At 44.7% G+C, this 17857-nt stretch overlaps 1 protein-coding gene across 1 annotated transcript in view; it reads left to right on the top strand.

Annotated features, from left to right (window-relative positions):
• Positions 1-1351: 1351 nt before the first annotated feature.
• The window catches only part of zfhx3 (zinc finger homeobox 3), a 1217643-nt gene continuing 1201137 nt past the window's right edge, over positions 1352-17857 (top strand). Inside the window, exon 1 of the mRNA XM_033035748.1 lies at positions 1352-1681. The gene's annotated coding sequence lies outside the window, so the exon portion shown is untranslated. The remainder of the gene's footprint in view (positions 1682-17857) is intronic.

Raw genomic sequence — 17857 nt, 5'->3', positions numbered from 1 at the left:
AAAGCGGTTCTACGGAAACATGCACTTTGGAAGAAAAGAAGGACCTGTTCGGATTCAGGAAGGAAAAAGCAAGCTATATGTTAAAAAAAAAATGCTAACAATTATAAATAAAAGAGTAATATTAAAATTACCTAGAGTTTATTGTTTTTTTAATCTTACGCAAACATTATTTAGTTCACCGGACACGTTTAAAACTAAAACAACAATAGTCAGTTTCAATTCAACCTTTTTAGTTGTTACAATATTCAATCTTTCTCACGTTGCAGAGCAAGGTTATAAACAACAGTATTTGCCCAAAGGGAAGTCCAGTTTAGAACTAAATAATTCCTTAAGATCTAACAGATGTCATTAAAATTAGGTCAGTGGTAATGTATTTAAATTTAATACTGTCGAAATTTGAAAAAAATAATCTCTCTAGGATCTAAATTTTTCAGATATTCAATGAATTTACCAAGCTTAATGCAATGGCAGTATAAAACAATACTGCCCCATGCAGTGTTTTACATCTGCTAAGATACCTTTGAATGAATGTCATCTTATTTTACCTTGGCTGCAGTCGATCGATGCTTCATTAGGCTGAATTGTCTTTTACCCATGCAACCTTGAAACAGTGGCTTAATTACCTCTGTGTTAGGCAGAAACCTTCCGTAAACAGGGCAGTTACATGTCTCAACAGTCTAGGCAAGTGCATCATCTGTGATCTAAAAGGGAAAAAAGGGAGGAGGCAGGGTAGTTATAAAAAGGAGACCCGTGGGTTAGGGGCCAAGGTTCAAGTCCAAACTGCCAGGCTATTGAGTAGCTTTTATAAAGCAATTCTGCACTGAGCTTTATCGCCTGCTCTCCACGGCTACTTTCTTATGTTTAAACTAAGAAAGCCACCATGAAACCTGGAATGAATTAAGTATATAAAATATATATGAATGCAATGTACGTAAGAAAACAAAAACAAATAATGTGAACATTAAACGGTTTGTAAATAGTGTCTTTTTTTTGGGGGGTAAAACGCTGGAGAACAAAATAGTATTGGTGTCTGTATTTTTGATTTTGAAAAACGGGATGCCGGATCTGTGAGATATTTCTGTTCTTCTGGGAGTAATGTCATTCCAACTTTTGACATTTTTTACCCCATTTAAATGGTTTTGACAAGCAGGCACATTTCTGGCCCTGCCTTCTGGAGGAGACTTAAACCAAAAAGCTCTCCCTCCCCCAGCCCCCTCATTCACACAATACAGCTGTGTGCAGTACCGTGTGACTTTGAAAACCCAAGTGCCCCTACTGCATTTCACGAGTGCAATAAATAACAACACCAAACTAATATGGATTATGCCCCCCAGTTTGCTAATCTGTGCCCTCACAATTGTAAGGATTCATCATCAAGCAAACACGACGTCATCATATTAAGCAAAAATACCAATTGAGCATGAGGGACAGGCGCATTACAACCCATCCATGAGGATCACCAAGCCAGAATGGAAACAATCCCTGCTCAAATTGTCATCTCAACACTCAGCTGCCTGCTGCAAATTGCCACCAGTCTCCACATCCATTGAATACTGTAATAATTCTATGCTCAGCCAAAGAATGAGACCATGAAAGGCTACGTACATTGTTGGTCCTGATGTAGTCTCCTGTCAAAAGGGGGAACCGGAAGGACTCCAATTCATCCCGACCAATGATTGAGGTTAGTAATATCTTTCTTAATTTTATATTTTTGGCGGGAAATGTGCCTGTGTTATCACGGTAGTCAAGCAAAGAAAAGATGAATATATACATACGCATGTTCTAAAAATGTGCTACTTTACAAAATAACCATTATTATTCACATCACACTGCACAATTTGTTTTCTTAAAATAAAACTATTGCATAGTTTGTGATATTGACGAATATGGCTAAACGTAGGGTGCAGCTAACACACTGGCAAAAGTATCAAGTTTCTAATGTTCTTTTATATTCATGTAGTTTGTTAGGGGAAGCAGGTTAGTGCAAGGAATTAGATCACATATCTGCAGCCAGTAGGTTTTTTTTTCTCTCTCTTTCTCTCTCTCTCTCTCTCTCTCTCTCCATCTCTCTCCCTCTCTCCCCCTCTCTCTCTCCTCTCTCCTCTCTCCCACCTCTCCTCTCCCCTCTCTCTCTCTCTCTCTCTCTCTCTCTCTCTCTCCTCGTCCTCTCATCTCTCTCTCTCCTCTCTCTCGTCTCTCTCCCCTCTCCTCTCCCTCCCTCCCTCTCTCTCTCTCTCCCTCTCCCTCTCCTCTCCCTCTCCCTCTCCTCGCTCCTCCCTCTCCTCTCCTCTCTCCTCTCTCTCGCCTCGTCCCTCTCCCTCTCCCTCTCCCTCTCCCTCTCCTCTCTCCGTCTCTCCTCTCCTCCTCTCCCTCTCTCGTCTCTCCCTCTCCCTCTCCCTCTCCTCCCTCTCCCCTCTTCTCTCTCGCCTCCCTCTCCCTCTCCTCTCTCCCTCTCCCTCTCTCTCCCTCTCTCATCCCCTCTCTCCCTCTTCCCTCGCCCTCTCCCTCTCTGCTCTCTCCCTCTCCTCTCTCCCTCTCCCTCTCGCCTCCCTCTCCCTCTCCCGCTCCTCCCTCTCCCTCCTCCCTCTCTCCCTCTCCCCCTCCCCTCCCTCCAATCTCTCCTCTCTCCCTCCACCCCCTCCACACCCCACCCACACCCCCACCCCACCCACCCACAACCACCACACCCCACCCCCACCACCCCACCACCCCCCCCCACCCCTCCCCCCCACACCCACTTCCCACACCCCGCTCCCACCCCACTCACCCCCCCCTACACACACACCCACACCACCACACCCCACACCCCCACCCCCCACCACTCACCACACCCCCCCTCCACCCCACACCCACACCCACACCTCTCTCACCCCCACACCCCCCACACACACCCACTCTCACCACCCACCCCGCACCCCCGCACCCCACTCCCTCACCCTACCCCCCCCCCCACCCACCCCCCACACCCCACCCACCCCCCCCCCCCCCCCCCCCCCACCCACCCCACACCCACACCACCCCCCACACCCACACCACCACATCCCCACCCCACCCACCACCCACACACACACCCCACACACCCCCACCACACACACACCCACCCCACCCCCCACACACACACACACACACACACACACACACACACACACACACACACACACACACACACACACACACACTTGCTGTGTGAGCTCTGTAAAGCAGTAAACCCATATTTCTACAGAATCCTCTAATCCCTGCTTCAAAATGCTGCTCAGCTCTGTGCTAAGAGTCGCCCCTTCCAGTGCTCATATCCAGTTTTACTTCCCTATCATTTATAATATATAAGATAACAATTCAGTGAACCCAAACTGAGCTTGTGGATTCATCATCACACACCAGGCCTGCACCATTTTGAGGGGGGCTTGATTTATGCAGATCCTACCGTCAGGAACAGAGAGTGTCATTAATAGTATTGTTGCCCTGCTATCTCCAACACCAATCTCTGCCTCGCAAATGAAGGCTGTGTGATATCCTTCCCAGCAGCAACACAAAACACACACACACATACACTGCACGCAAACAAACACTTGAAAGGCCTTCCTCAGGCTTCAGCCTGGTGCCGAATAACAATAAGAATTTCATTTCTCCTCCTTTTTCTATTTTTTCTTTATCGGAGTTCAGTAAAAGCTTAATCATCAAGGAGGAAGATGTGTTATGAAGAAATCCGGGGTTGATGGAAAATGATTTCCCCTGCATTCATTTTGCGCAATCTCTATATAATTAATGTAAGCCATGCTCATATACGTTAGTGCTCTTCAAGCTTGCCACTCGTTAATCATATGACCTTTCTAGCCTTGGTTAATGACCTTGGAGGAATATATCAGCCAGTGATGGCTGAAGCTGTAGAATGAAATTGTTTCTGTAAGTGCTGATGGTCATTCATGACAATTTATACTTCACCACAGGCCTGAGGGCCATGGGTGCACAGAAATCATTTTAAGATTTATTTATTTATTTTTCTTACAATATTGCTTTTACTTCACCATATTTCCTAATTAATCAGTTCCTATTTTCATTTGAGTGTGACTGTAATAGAAACCAATAAGCCATTTCAAAAGTTCTTCCTACCTAATATCTTTCAGCAAAATAATGGTATAGATTAATCTGGTTGTTTCCAGCGCCAGATACAATTGTCATCTCACTTCCCTTATGTTTAATTTAAACGAAACTGAATTAACAGTGCAAATGGTTCATATAATCACAAGGTGTGCCTTTTTCCCAATGGCCAGTCTCATAAACATCCAGATTTATAGTTGAACAACCTTTTTATTATGTTTGTTACTGGTGAGCTCTAAGCTGCTGAGAGCTGCCACATGAAACTACAACAGATGAAGTAATATTATCTGTTTTGAGTATCAGGAGAAATGACTTGGCCACTGGTTGTCTATGTTTGCGTAAATAAATCTTGAAGTTATGTCATTGCTACAGTATAATATCCAACCATGCATAATTTATTCATGCATTGGTTGGCAGCGCCCCAGTGGTTTAGTTGGTAAATGCATGACATGTGTTGGGCGCCACAGTGGTGCAGTGGTAGAGTTGCCGCCTTATGCCCCTGACCCACTTAGGAAACCTGACCGGAAACCTCTGGTGACCTTGCCCGCGACCCAAGGTTTCCATGAGCTCGCCGGAGGTTTTGGTCACTCTCCCTAATGGTCGAAAGTGGTTTCCACGTGGTCGAGGCTACTTCTAGGTTGCTTCGATTATTTCAACATAATTAAAACTGGCCTCGACTAAAAATAGGTTGCCGTTTGGTCAAAGCTAGTGGAGTGGGGTCGCTATTTACTTACAGGCAGTCGAAGGCCAGCTCCTTCGCTGAACGGCCATTTTGATTGGCTCATTGGAGTTTCATGATCTAGAAGACCCGCCAGAAGGTAAAATGCCCGCTAAACTTTATTAAACTTCTTAAAACTGTCTCTACTCCTTCTCCCCCCCCTTATCAGCCCTTCTCCCCACTTCTCTCCCCCTTCTCTCTCCCCTTCTCCCCTTCCCTCCCCTCCCCTTCCCTCCCCTTCTCTCTCCCCCTTCTCTCTCCCCCCCCCCCACCGCGCTCTCTAAGGGACTTACCGTGCTCTGTGGCAGCCGTTTACCTTCCTCTTCATCATGCAGTCAGAGCTCCTCCGTCCTCCGTGGCCCCCACCTTCGCGATGTGCTTGTGTGTGTGTGTGTGTGTGTGTGTGTGTGTGTGTGTGTGTGTGTGTGTGTGTGTGTGTGTGTGTGTGTGTGTGTGTGTGTGTGTGTGTGTGTGTGTGTGTGTGTGTGTGTGTGTGTGTGTGTGTGTGTGGTCGGTAGCAAGGATCCTATAGGACCTTTGGTCGGTAGATGCAGCTCACGCTTCGGTCGATCCAGGTCGAGGCTTTCCAGGCGAGTGACCAAAACCTCTGGTGACTCTAGAAACATTGGGCCACGGGCAAGGTCACCAGAGGTTTCCGTTCAGGTTTCCTAAGTGGGACAGGGGCATTACAGCGCTTGCAGCGCCGGAGACCCGGATTCGATCACGACTACGATGCTGTCTGTATGGAGTTTTTACGTTCTCCCCATGACCGCGTGGTGTATCTCAGAGATCTTCTGTTTCCTCCCACACGCCAAAGCAGTACAGGTTTGTAGGTTAATTGGCTTGGTGTATGTGCAAATTGTCCCTAGTGTGTGTAGGATAGTGTTAATGTGCAGGGATCACAGGTCAGCGCGGACTCGGTGGGTCAAAGTGGCTGCTTCCATGCTAAACTAAACTAGACTAAACAAAACAACCTGGTATTAGCAAAAAAAAACAAAATGCTGGGGAAATTCAGTGGGTCAGCAGCTGAAGAAGGCTCTTGACTCAAAACGTCACATATTCCATTTCTCCAGAGATGCTGCCTGACCTGCTGAGTAACTCCAGCGTTTTGTTTCTATCTTCGATTTAACCTGCATTTGCAGATCCTTCCTACACATCTATGGAGGGACTTGGACAGAGGACATTTTCCATCAGGAACCTTCTTCAGAGTGATTGATCAGTGGGGAGGTAAAGGTTCAGAAGAAGCGAGGAATAGGACATAGAAACATAGAAACATAGAAAATAGGTGCAGGAGTAGGCCATTCGGCCCTTCGAGCCTGCACCGCCATTCAATATGATCATGGCTGATCATCCAACTCAGTATCCTGTACCTGCCTTCTCTCCATACCCCCTGATCCCTTTAGCCACACGGGCCACATCTAACTCCCTCTTAAATATAGCCAATGTACTGGCCTCAACTACCTACTGTGGCAGAGAATTCCACAGATTCACCACTCTCTGTGTAAAAAATGATTTTCTCATCTCGGTCCTAAAAGACTTCCCTCTTATCCTTAAACTGTGACCTCTTGTTCTGGACATCCCCAACATCGGGAATAATCTTTTCTGCATCCAACCCCTTAAGAATTTTGTAAGTTTCTATAAGATCCCCCCACAATCTTCTAAATTCTAGCGAGTACAAGCCGAGTCTATCCAGTCTTTCTTCATATGAAAGTCCTGCCATCCCAGGAATCAGTCTGGTGAACCTTCTCTGCACTCCCTCTATGGCAAGAATGTCTTTCCTCAGATTAGGAGACCAAAATTGTACGCAATACTCCAGGTGTGGTCTCACCAAGACCCTGTACAACTGCAGTAGAACCTCCCTGCTCTTATACTCAAATCCTTTTGCTATGAAAGGACAAGAGTTAGCAAGTGATAAATAGACCCAAGTAGGATGGGTTGATTGTCAGATGGGTCAGATAGAGGAGAGAAGGGTGAAGATAATAACCAAGAATGGGCGGGACAAGTAGAGATGGCAAAAGGGTGGAATGATAAGAAAATGCGGGGTGTGAAATGTAGGACCTGAAGGAGGGATAATGGTTTGAAGGGAATGAGTGGGGGGGGGGGGAGAAACATGGTGGACATGGAATAGGGAAGAGAGGTGATGAGCGGGTGTAGATGGTTTAAAAAATCATCTTGGGGTAGAGGAAAGATAGGTGTTGGAGAAGCTGGGTTGATAAGAAGAGAGACAGAGGGGGGGAGGTTTACCTGAAATTGGACAATTCAATGTTTGTGGCATTGGGTTATAGACTAGTGAAAGATGGCAGTGGAGAAGGCCAAGGACAGACAGGTCAATATACTGTAACCTCCTCCACACGCTTTCTGTAGTGACACCTGAAAATTTGTTATTTTTACCAGCTGATGGAGTGAAGGGCTAAGGAGAGGTTAGGTGGACATTTAGATAAAATTGCATTACAGATGGTTGGGAATCATGTTTCAATGTTAATTTACTTATTTTAGAGCTAAAAGATGCACCAAACAATATGACAACGAATCTAGATGTATTGTGCGGATTATACAGTAAGTAGTCACATATGATTTTATTTGTAAATACAATTCCTGCAAGTTATGGGAACTTTGCAATGCAATAATAGAGGACAACAATTGCATTTTTTTAAATTATGCTCCAAGTATTGTCAGGATGTCTCTCAAGATCTGCAATAGCATGCAATGCATTTTTAATAATAGTGATGGCAAGATGGACGTACTTAGTTATTCCTTATTTACACTGAAATTGAAAGTCATATCAAAAAAATTGAGATTTTACTTCAAACGCTCAACAAGTTGATTTAATACTGTTTGTAGAAGAGAATTTCCTTAAGAACTCGACTGAGAGATCAATGGAAAAACCCCTGAAGATGGGCAGGTTTATAGGCTAATTGGCCACTGTTAATTGCCCTGAGTATGTAGGGAGTGGGATAAAAAATGTAGGGACGACAGATGGCACAATGGGCTAAGTGTTCAGCTGGCAACCGGAAGGTAGCCGGTTCGAATCCCGCTTGGAGTGCATACTGTCGTTGTGTCCTTGGGCAAGACACTTCACCCACCTTTGCCTGTATGTGAATGTGTGTGAATGTGTGTGAGTGATTGGTGGTGGTCGGAGGGGCCGTAGGCGCAGATTGGCAGCCACGCTTCCGTCAGTCTGCCCCAGGGCAACTGTGGCTACAGAAGTAGCTTACCACCACCGAGTGTGACTGAGGAGGGAATGAATAATGCGATGTAAAGCGCCTTGAGTATTAGAAAGGCGCTATATAAATCCCATCCATCATTATTATTATTTATAACATGGAACTTTTGTAAATGGGTAATCGATGGTCGGCATGGTCTTGGTGAGCCAAAGGGCCCGTTTCCATTCTGTACCTTGCAATCTTTCAAAAATATGTGGAAGATAGAGAAAGTCATGTTCAAATTCTGCAATGCTCTGGTTAAACTCATATCTGTTGGACACAAGGAAACTAAAGGCAATTCAGGAAGGAGCTACTAGGCCTATCCCAGGGATGAAGGGGAATGGAAAATGGAAGGAAGTTGAGGTGTTCAGCTGGAATGGAAACAAAGGACAAAGGACATTTATTGTCACATACACCAATTGGTGCAGTGAAATTTGCGTTACCATGCAACACACAAATAAGATAAATACAACACTATAGAATTCAACATAAAACATAAAACATTCCCCAAAGCGGAATCATCGTTTCCCACTGTGAGGGAAAGCAATAAAAGTTCAGTTTTCTTCCTCTTGTTCACCCGTGGTCGGGGCCTATTGAGGCCTCCGCAGTCGCCGCTATGGACGGTTCAATGTTTCAGGCCCTCTCGCCAGATGATGGTACTCCGGCGTTGGAAGAACACTCTCAGCGGCTTGGAGTTTCTGAATCGGCCGCTTCCTACCGGAGACCATGGCTCCCGAAGCCCACAGGCTGAGCTGGACGGAGCTCCAACACTGGCGACCTCAGCGAAGGATCCCAGGGCTCCGCGATGTTAAAGTCAGTGCTGCCCGCGGCTGGAAGCTCCGCAGACCACAAGTCCACGGTGGTCAAGTCGGTTGTCCCAGCACTCCGGAGCTTCCAACACGGCGACCCTAGTAAGGCATCGGACGCTCCATGATGGTACCTCAGTGCTGCTCCGCTGCTGAAGCTGAAGCTCTGGCCGGTCTCCGGCAGGAAAGGCCGCGCCACTCCAAATGGCAGGCCACAAGGAGGGGGCAAAGATGCGGGTCGGAGGAAAGACGCATCCTCGACCCAGGTAGCGACTGTGATAAACAGTTCCCCCACATAAAAAGACTAAACGACCTCCGAAACAAAACTTTTTGACGGACTAAAAATTAAAAAAAGGATGAAAGTACGAACAGCTGTAGGCGAGGCTGCCACACTCGATGGCGCCATCACTCGGGAATGATCCGATGAATTCAGTTTAATTTAGTTTTAGTTTAGTTTATAGATACAGCGCGGAAACAGGTCCTTCAGCCCAACGAGTCTGTACCGACCAGCGACCCCTGCACATAAGCACATTAACACTATCCTAGGTAGACAAAAATGCTGGAGAAACTCACCCAAAACGTCGCCTATTCCTTCGCTCCATAGATGCTGCCTCACCTGCTGAGTTTCTCCAGCATTTTTGTCTACCTTTTCTACATTTTTCCAGCATCTGCAGTTCTTTCTTCAACACTATCCTGCACATACTAGGGACAATTTTACAATTACACCAAGCCAATTAATCTACAAACCTGTACATCTTTGAAGTGTGGGATGAAACCAAAGATCTCAGAGAAAACCCATGCGATCTTGGGGAGAACAAACAAAATCTGTACAGACAAGCACCTGTAGTCAGGATTGAACCTGGGTCTCTGGTGCTGTAAAGGGGCTGTCCCACTTGGGCGACCTAATCCGCGAGTTCTGGCGAGTTTGCCCTCGACTCATACTCGCAGCATGGTCGACACGAGGTCGTAGGAGGTCTTCGTAACTCTCCTTCATGTTCGAGAGTGGTCTCCACGTACTCGAGGCCTCAGCTAGGTCGCGCCGTTTTTTTCAAAATGTTAAAAAATGACCGCGAGTAAAAATAGGTCGCCATGGAAAAAATCAATACTTTTTTTACTTGTAGGTTTAATCGTAGTAGGTCATAGTAGTTCAGCATGTTCAGGGCCTGTCCCACTTTCACGACCTAATTCACGACCTTTTTTACACGTGGACATTTTCCATCATGCTAGAAAAACGCCCCGACCTACTTGATGCCACACGTACCTATGACTAGCATCACGGCATTCTACAACCTACCTACGATCTCCTACGACCTCCTATGACCTACCTACGACCTCCTACAACCTCCTACGACCTACCTACGACCTCCTACGACCTCCTACAACCTAACTACGACCTCCTACGACCTCGTGACGACCATGCTGCGAGTATGAGTCAAGGGCAAACTCGGCAGAGGTTGTGAATTAGGTCGTAAAAGTGTGACAGGCCCTTTAGTCATGGATAATCGAGGGTAGTCGAAAGTAGTCAAAAGTAGTCATAGATAGTCTTCATCATAGTCGAAGGGAGGTCGAAGGAGATCGAAGGAGGTCGCCTTCACTCTCCATTATTCGGTGTCCAATTTTCCAGATGTTAGTCGTGGCTAGTCGAAGCTGGTCTTCAACATAGTGGAAGGAGGTCGAAGGAGGTCTTCTCCATAGTCGAAGGAGGTCTTCAACATGTCATTTTTGGAAACTCTTCTAAACTCGCCAATTAGGTCGCCCAAGTGGGACAGCCCCATAAAGCAGTAGCTCTACCGCTGTGCCACCGTGCTGCCCTCAATTCTAGCTTTGCATGAGAGTAAATAATATAGGAAAACTCAATCAGAAAGTAAAAACATTGTAACATTGTAAGATGTTAAAACATTGTAAGATGTTGCAAATGTGAAACTAATGTAAAACAGGCTAGAATGGTGAGAAAACATGCTTTACTCTGGGGGGCAGAGAACTAAAGGATAATCATGGAAGGTTGTGTTGGCCGAAATAAAATCTCACAAACATTTGAATAGGACGGATTTTGAGAAACAATGAGGTGCATAAATTGGCAAGACAGCAGTGGGGCACATGAGGCATTTTGTGGCATTTGATGCGGCTCAGAGAGTATTGGAAAGGTTGGGATTTGTTATTGAAATGTCTAGTATTACAAATATCTTAAGAAGAATCCTCCGTCAGCAGGATTTTAGTGCAAATGGAGTGATGTGGAATAGAAGTAGAAAAAAGCTATGATGCCTCAAGATTCTCCAATGAGGCTGACTTTTCAGTCCATCCATGTCAGCCTTTGCAGTCAACCCTATACAAAGCTGCACAACCCTTTCAATTACTTTTGTACCTTCTACGACTGTTTTAAGTGGGCAGACAAAGCAAAAAAAATGGCGCCTTCTCCAGACAGTTGTGTGCACAGGTCCAGTAACTGTGAACTCCTTAATCTATCAGAGTGAAGTATTATTGTAAATAAGCAGAATAAAGACAAAATCAATTAATTTAGCTAATTTCAATGACATATTTATTTTCAGTGTAATTTACACAGAGTGACAAAAATAAAGAGACAGAAAGAGATGAAACTAACAGCGAATGAGATAAGAGGCCATGAGCAAATTTTACAGTTGTGAAACATAAATAATTACAATTGGAAAGAATGTAAATTCCTATTTGTTAAGATTATTTTTCAGTGCCAGAGATATCATTTGGGAATAATTATTGACCTGTTCAAAAAAATTAACTGAATGAAACGGACAGGTTTTTATACAGTGTGTATAGAGTGTATACATAAGGTAACTAAATATTTTAGTGATAAGACTTCTGGTGTGGTACCATTGTGACATAGTGTCTGAGAGGGCAAGGCATCTTGATTGGTAACATCTGTTTAGCTTAGTTTAGTTTCACTTATTATTGTTAGGTGTGCTGGTGTATAGTGAAAAGCTTTTATTTTTGTGCTATCCAGTCAAAGAAAATATCATGCATGATTACAATCAAGCCGTCCACAATGCACAGTTAAAGGATAAAGGGTACAGCATTTAGTGCAAGATAAAGTCCGATTACATATAGTTCAAAGGTCTCCAGTGAGGTAGATGGGAGGTCAGGACCACACTCTAGTTGATGGAAGCAGCACTCAGTTCCCTGATAACAGCTGGGAAGAAGCTGTCCCTGTATCTGGAGGTTTGCATTTTCAAACTTCCTCTTGCCTGATGGGAGAGGGGAGAAGAGGGAGTGACCAGTACCCGATGAGACTGGTCCTTGATTGTGGCCTTGTTGTGGCAGCGTGAAGTGTAGATGGAGTCAATCATAATCATAATCATACTTAATTATCCAAGTATGTGTTGCAACATACAAGGAATATGATTTGCCATACAGTCATGCCAAAAAATGCAACAAAACACACAAAATATATTTTAACACAAACATCCACCACAATGACTCCTCCATATTCCTCACTGTGATGGAAGGCGAAAAAAAAGTTCACTCTCTTCCCTTCTTTGCCTCGAGCCTTCCGTTGACGGGGCGATCATTGGGCCCTCCGCATTGGGGCGATCAAGCTCCCGCATCGGGGGGATCTCAGCCCCCCCCCCCGCGGTGGGCGATCGGACCCTGGGTCGGGGCTGGTCGAACCTCTTGCGACTTGGAGCTTCCCGACATCAGTCTCGACCCGAGACTGCGAGCTCCTGGATGTTGGAATCCGCAGGCCACAGTTGGAGCGTCAATGGAAGGAAGATTGGTTTGCCTGATGTTCTGGACTACATCTGTAACTTTATGCAATTTCTTACGGTCTTGGATGAAGCTGTTCTCAAACCATGCTGTGATGCATCCCAATAAAATGCTTTCTATGGAACATCTGCAGAGATTTGGTGTGGATTGTTGGGGATATGCTGAACTTCCTAAGCCTTCAAAGGAAGTAAAGGCATTAGTGTGCTTTCTTGTCCAGAGCTTCAATATGGCTAGTCCAGGACAAATTGATGGTGATATTGATTGCACCAATTCTGGATTGCATTTCTGTGGTTACTGGATGTATTTGTCCCATTTTCATATTAACAGCAAGATTGCTGTTGGCCTTTATTATCTTTTCTACAAAATGTGACTAATGGGCCAGTCCAACTTCGGCGATTTTTCAGCGAACTGCCTGCGACTGTCAAGTTGCCGGCAGTCGCCTAAAAAACCGGCAACTGGAACGGCGACTGTCATAGTGGAACACACATACATCGCTTCCTTCACCAGCCCGTTATGCAGGCGGGGGACAGGGCAAGCAGGGGGGAGCGAGCGCTCTATGAAAAATTCACACGGGGCAAAGCCAAGTTGAAACGGCCACACACCGCGATGAACAGGAAGGTTGGCGCTGTAAAAAGATGGCTAAAGCACAGTGTACGGTAAGTCCTTTAAAAGAGGGGGGTAGATGGGGGGAGAGGGGGGAGAAGGGGCGAGAAGGAGTGGAGACAACTTTTAAGAAGCCAGAAATACACGGCTGTGAACCTCAGCGGACATTTAACATTACCGGTTGGTTATCCTTGGTTCTGAAAACTACTGCTTACCTTTTTATTTGAAATTCACCGGTCAGCACCGGCTACAACCTACGAGAACCTCCGAGAACATTCGACCTCCTGGTAACCCATTAGGACCTACTGGCGACCCACCTACGGCTCGTGAATTCTTGCTACTCTCCATGGCGGCTTCATTCTAGTCGCCGCTAACTTTTCAACATAATGAGACCCTGACTACTTCCCAGAATGCGGGAGCTCCTCATGAAGGCGACTCCCCGCCAACCACCCGCGAACATGTGGCGACCATGTGGCGACTGCATAGTCTCCTGCAGTCGCCTAAAAAGTCGCCTAAGTGGGACAGGCCCATGACTATCTCAAGATGGTTTTACAACCCCAACTCAATAGAAGAGTACACTCAATCATGAGTACACACTCATCCCACTCCACCCGAACCACACCCTCCCCCAGTATCTTCCCCTGCAAACACAGGAGATGTAACACCTGTCCCCCACACCTTGTCCATCACCTGCATCCAGGGACCTGAGCAGCCCTACCAGGTGAGATAGACATTCAGGTGCACCTCTTCAAACTTTGTCTCCTGCATTCAGTGCTCCTGATGTGCCCTCCTTTACATCAGTGAAACCTAGTGTAGACTAGGCAACCGTTTCGCAGAACACTTGCACTTGGTCCGCCAAGGCCTGCTCGATCTCCCAGTTTCTCACCATTTTAACTTTTCCGACATTTCTGTCCTTGGCCTCCTCTATTACCTGAATGAGGGCACATGCAAACTGGATGAACAGCGCCACATATTCTTCTATAACCCAATTCTCTATTTTAAGTAACACGCCACCCTACTCCCTCTCTCTATTTCTTGTGCTTATCCACCCGCCATCCAAGTGCCAACTCATCTCCCCCCCTGTCTTGCCCTAGTCACCCTGCTTCTTCCCCGTCTTTTGTATACTGGTCTCAAATCCCCGAGTCCCTCATTTCTCCCTTCTTTCCCATCCCCCTCACCCCTTGTAGCTGTATCCCTCCCTCTGGCTTTACATTCCAGTCCTCCTCATCTGACAACCTTTTGTCTCCTTTTTACCTCTCGCCCTTGTCACATACTCCACCCATCTGCTGACCAGCTCTCCACCTTACCTGTATTCACCGATCACTTGACCCCCCCTCCCCCACTTCACTTTTCCAGCTTTCTCCTCACTAATGCAATCTGTCAGAAGAACCAAAGCATCAGCTGTGCATTCCCTTCACAGATGCTGCCAGACCCGCTGAGTTACTCCAGCACTGTGTTTTTTGCTTAATTAAAACAATGATTTGATACCAAAGACCGTGAAGAATATGAAACTATCACAGTAGTTTGTTACTGCACTCTGATACCAACAACTTCTCCACCATTTTATATGAATATATGATGACACATAGCACACATATTTATCATTGATCATAACATTATTGTACTACATGCAATTCTTGTATCTTGGTTGGGCATTTACCCACTGATTATCACCACTCAAGATTTCTTCATTTTATACAGTTCCAAATTGTTTGCTTTCCTTTTCTATACTTTGTTGTGAATCTCCTGCAACCTTAGTTACAGATAATCAGAGGAATTGGAATATCACTTAGCTGTGTTTCTTATCATAATGAGTCAAAACACTGGAAGATCAGGGTCACTTGCACTGCAGTGCTACTAATACTGAGAAACCTGAATAATAGATACTGACCTCATCTACGTATAAAATTGCATAGGAGCATGTTACAATGTTGGCAATACCTAGTGACAGAACTGTACAGTACAGAAACAGACCTCTCGGCCCACCACCTCCACTGTTGAACGCATTTAAACTACTCCCATTTACCACAATAGAGGTCGTTTTCATACCTTACCCTTCCACATATCTCTAATCTCCCTCTCCCCTGACTCGACCCGAGTCTTGACCCGAAATGTCACCCATTCCTTCTCTCCAGTGATGCTGCCTGTCCCGCTGAGTTACTCCAGCATTCTGTGTCTACCTCATTCGATTCATAGCCTTCTGATTCAAGTGCTTGATGCTTCTTAGCATTTTTGTTGCCATGATGGAGTTACAGAATCAAGATACAATGATATCCTTTGTTTATTTATCTTACCATTCATTTTAAATTAATTTGTAAACTTACTAAGGTATTTAACTTTGATTCTCATGGGTTCTGGTATTTACAATAAATACCCCCATGTGTTTCCAACTTCCCTCCAGCCGTTCCTCATTCTTCCCTGCCTTCTTTACTCTATTTCCCACTTGGGAAATGGTGCCTACTTGAACGACTTTCTAATCTACTTTTGACTACGTACAACAAGTTGCTCTCATCAACTCAAGCTCCTAATGCTTCCCAGTGACACCTATCCACTGGCTTATGTCCAAACCCAAGCAGCTCCATAAACGCATACAACATCTATTCCGAGCCAACATAAATACTGACAATTCTTGGTGCCAACCACCACATCATAAACCCACAAGCCACAGATTATTTATTTTCCAAGAACTAATCACGAAACATTTGCTTTGCTGTCTCTGGGTGGAATTGCTCAAATGTTCTTTTCAAATTCCTTCTCTGCAGCTGTGCACTCCTCCCACACAGTTTTTACTGCAGTTGAGTACTTCTTTATCAGATGATTGAGACCAATTTGTGAGGGTTATCATTCTGTTTGGTTAACGGAGGAAGCTTCGCTGGGTAGAGTTAGTATCTGACTCCCCAATTCCATAAATATCATTTTGTAAACCATTCTCCCAGAATGTACCCTCCTGAGCTGTTTTTCTTATGACCGAATGCAAAACTGGCCATTGACAGAATGTTCCTAAACTTACACTCACACCAACTTTCTTTTCCCTTTGTATCACTGAAAATATCTGTGGGTAAGCAAAATTGAAACATCATGAAGTCACTTTTCGACCTGTTGCCGGTCGTGTGTTAAACATCAAAACAATGTAAAATGGAACCGTTTGTGCTCTATGTCTCAAAGAATTTAGATAGGAAAAATAATATACAATAGGTTGCTTATTTAATATAATTCCATTAATCTAGATACATATATTTATTGTGGAATGTGGGAGGAAGACAGGATTTGTTCTGGACTTTTCTCACCTCCAGTTTATCCCCCTCTCCCCACACCCTACTTTCAGTCTGAATAAGGGTTCCAGCCCGAACCATCGCCTATTCTTTCTCTCCAGAGATGCCGCCTGACCTGCTGAGTTACTCCAGCATTTTATGTCTATCTCTTTCTTCTCCTCGTGCTGGGTTGGGAAAGAATTGGATGAATTGCATTCTCTGTGGAAAAGCTATTTTGAAATGAATCAGCATTAATTCAGCCCTTCAATCTAAAACAACTGGTACACAGGCGTGTGCTGTAAGACACGGACTTGCCAACACAGTCAGGGGATCAAATCCAGCACTTTTCCCCATTGCTGGATCCTGCACTGAATTCAATAATGAAACTAAGTCTTGCGGGACGGGTGTTTCAACACAGTGTAACGGTCACAGATTTAGGATGAAAAAAGGGAGGAATGTTAATCCTGGGTTATCATTTTGCATTGGTTTGATTCTCTTTCCTATTTCTGCACTTTTATGTGTTTTGTAAATTAAATTTAAATTATTTTGTCATTTAAAATTTATTCGACCTGAATAGAGTTTAGATATGTCCAAATCGCATTTAAAACCTGTTAAAATTAGGAAGGTCATAGCTTTGCTTTCTGTCTTGACCTTTTGAGGGTATTGGCTCCACAATACAATAACCGAGGCCTAGTTGTGTCTGGACTTTATGTGACATTTAAGGGTGCAGAAGATACGTGAAATAGATCCTTTTTATTTGACTCAGCAACGTGCAGGAGTGCAGGGAGCAATCCACGGCAGCAGCACCAAACTGAAAAGGAACTTGATTCAAAAGTGAACCCCCCCTCCCCAATCTTCGCACATCCCCACTCCTGGACTTTCCACCTCACTTTAACTTCATGTTGTGTGTATGTTATTGTGTTTTATGTCTGTTGGCAGACCAATTTCCCTCCTGGGATAAATAAAGTTGTATCGGATCATATTGTATCATATCGTATTGTAACTTAAAATTAACTGTGAGTTTGGCTTACTTGGCTACGTCACTCTTAGCGAGTCTCAGAAAGTGTCTTTCAATAATCCAATGGCTTAAAACAACAGAACAGCTAAATATTACAAACTGGCCGCATTGGCAACCATTTTAGTGCTGATGACTCCATAAAATGTATCAAGAATAAACATATTTCCCATGCTTCACTGTAAGATAATTTCTGCACGTGTGGTCCATGTCATATGATTCTTTATCGTGGGACCTCATTCATAAAGGGGGAAAAAATAGTGGCATAACAATTTCTTTGTCTCTTCATGCTAATTGGTGATGGTTTTTTAACCCCATAACTTTCAAGAATGGCTAACCATGTACTTAACTATTTCCTTGCTGGTGTTTTTTCTCCAAGGGAAGACTAATAGTGTCTTTCTTGTTTTGGAGTCATACAGTCATAGAGC

The sequence above is a fragment of the Amblyraja radiata genome, chromosome 17, assembly GCF_010909765.2.
Source record: "Amblyraja radiata isolate CabotCenter1 chromosome 17, sAmbRad1.1.pri, whole genome shotgun sequence".
Lineage (NCBI taxonomy): Eukaryota > Metazoa > Chordata > Chondrichthyes > Rajiformes > Rajidae > Amblyraja > Amblyraja radiata.
Note: the sequence above shows the minus strand (reverse complement) of the source record. Positions and strands in the feature narration are given on the sequence as shown.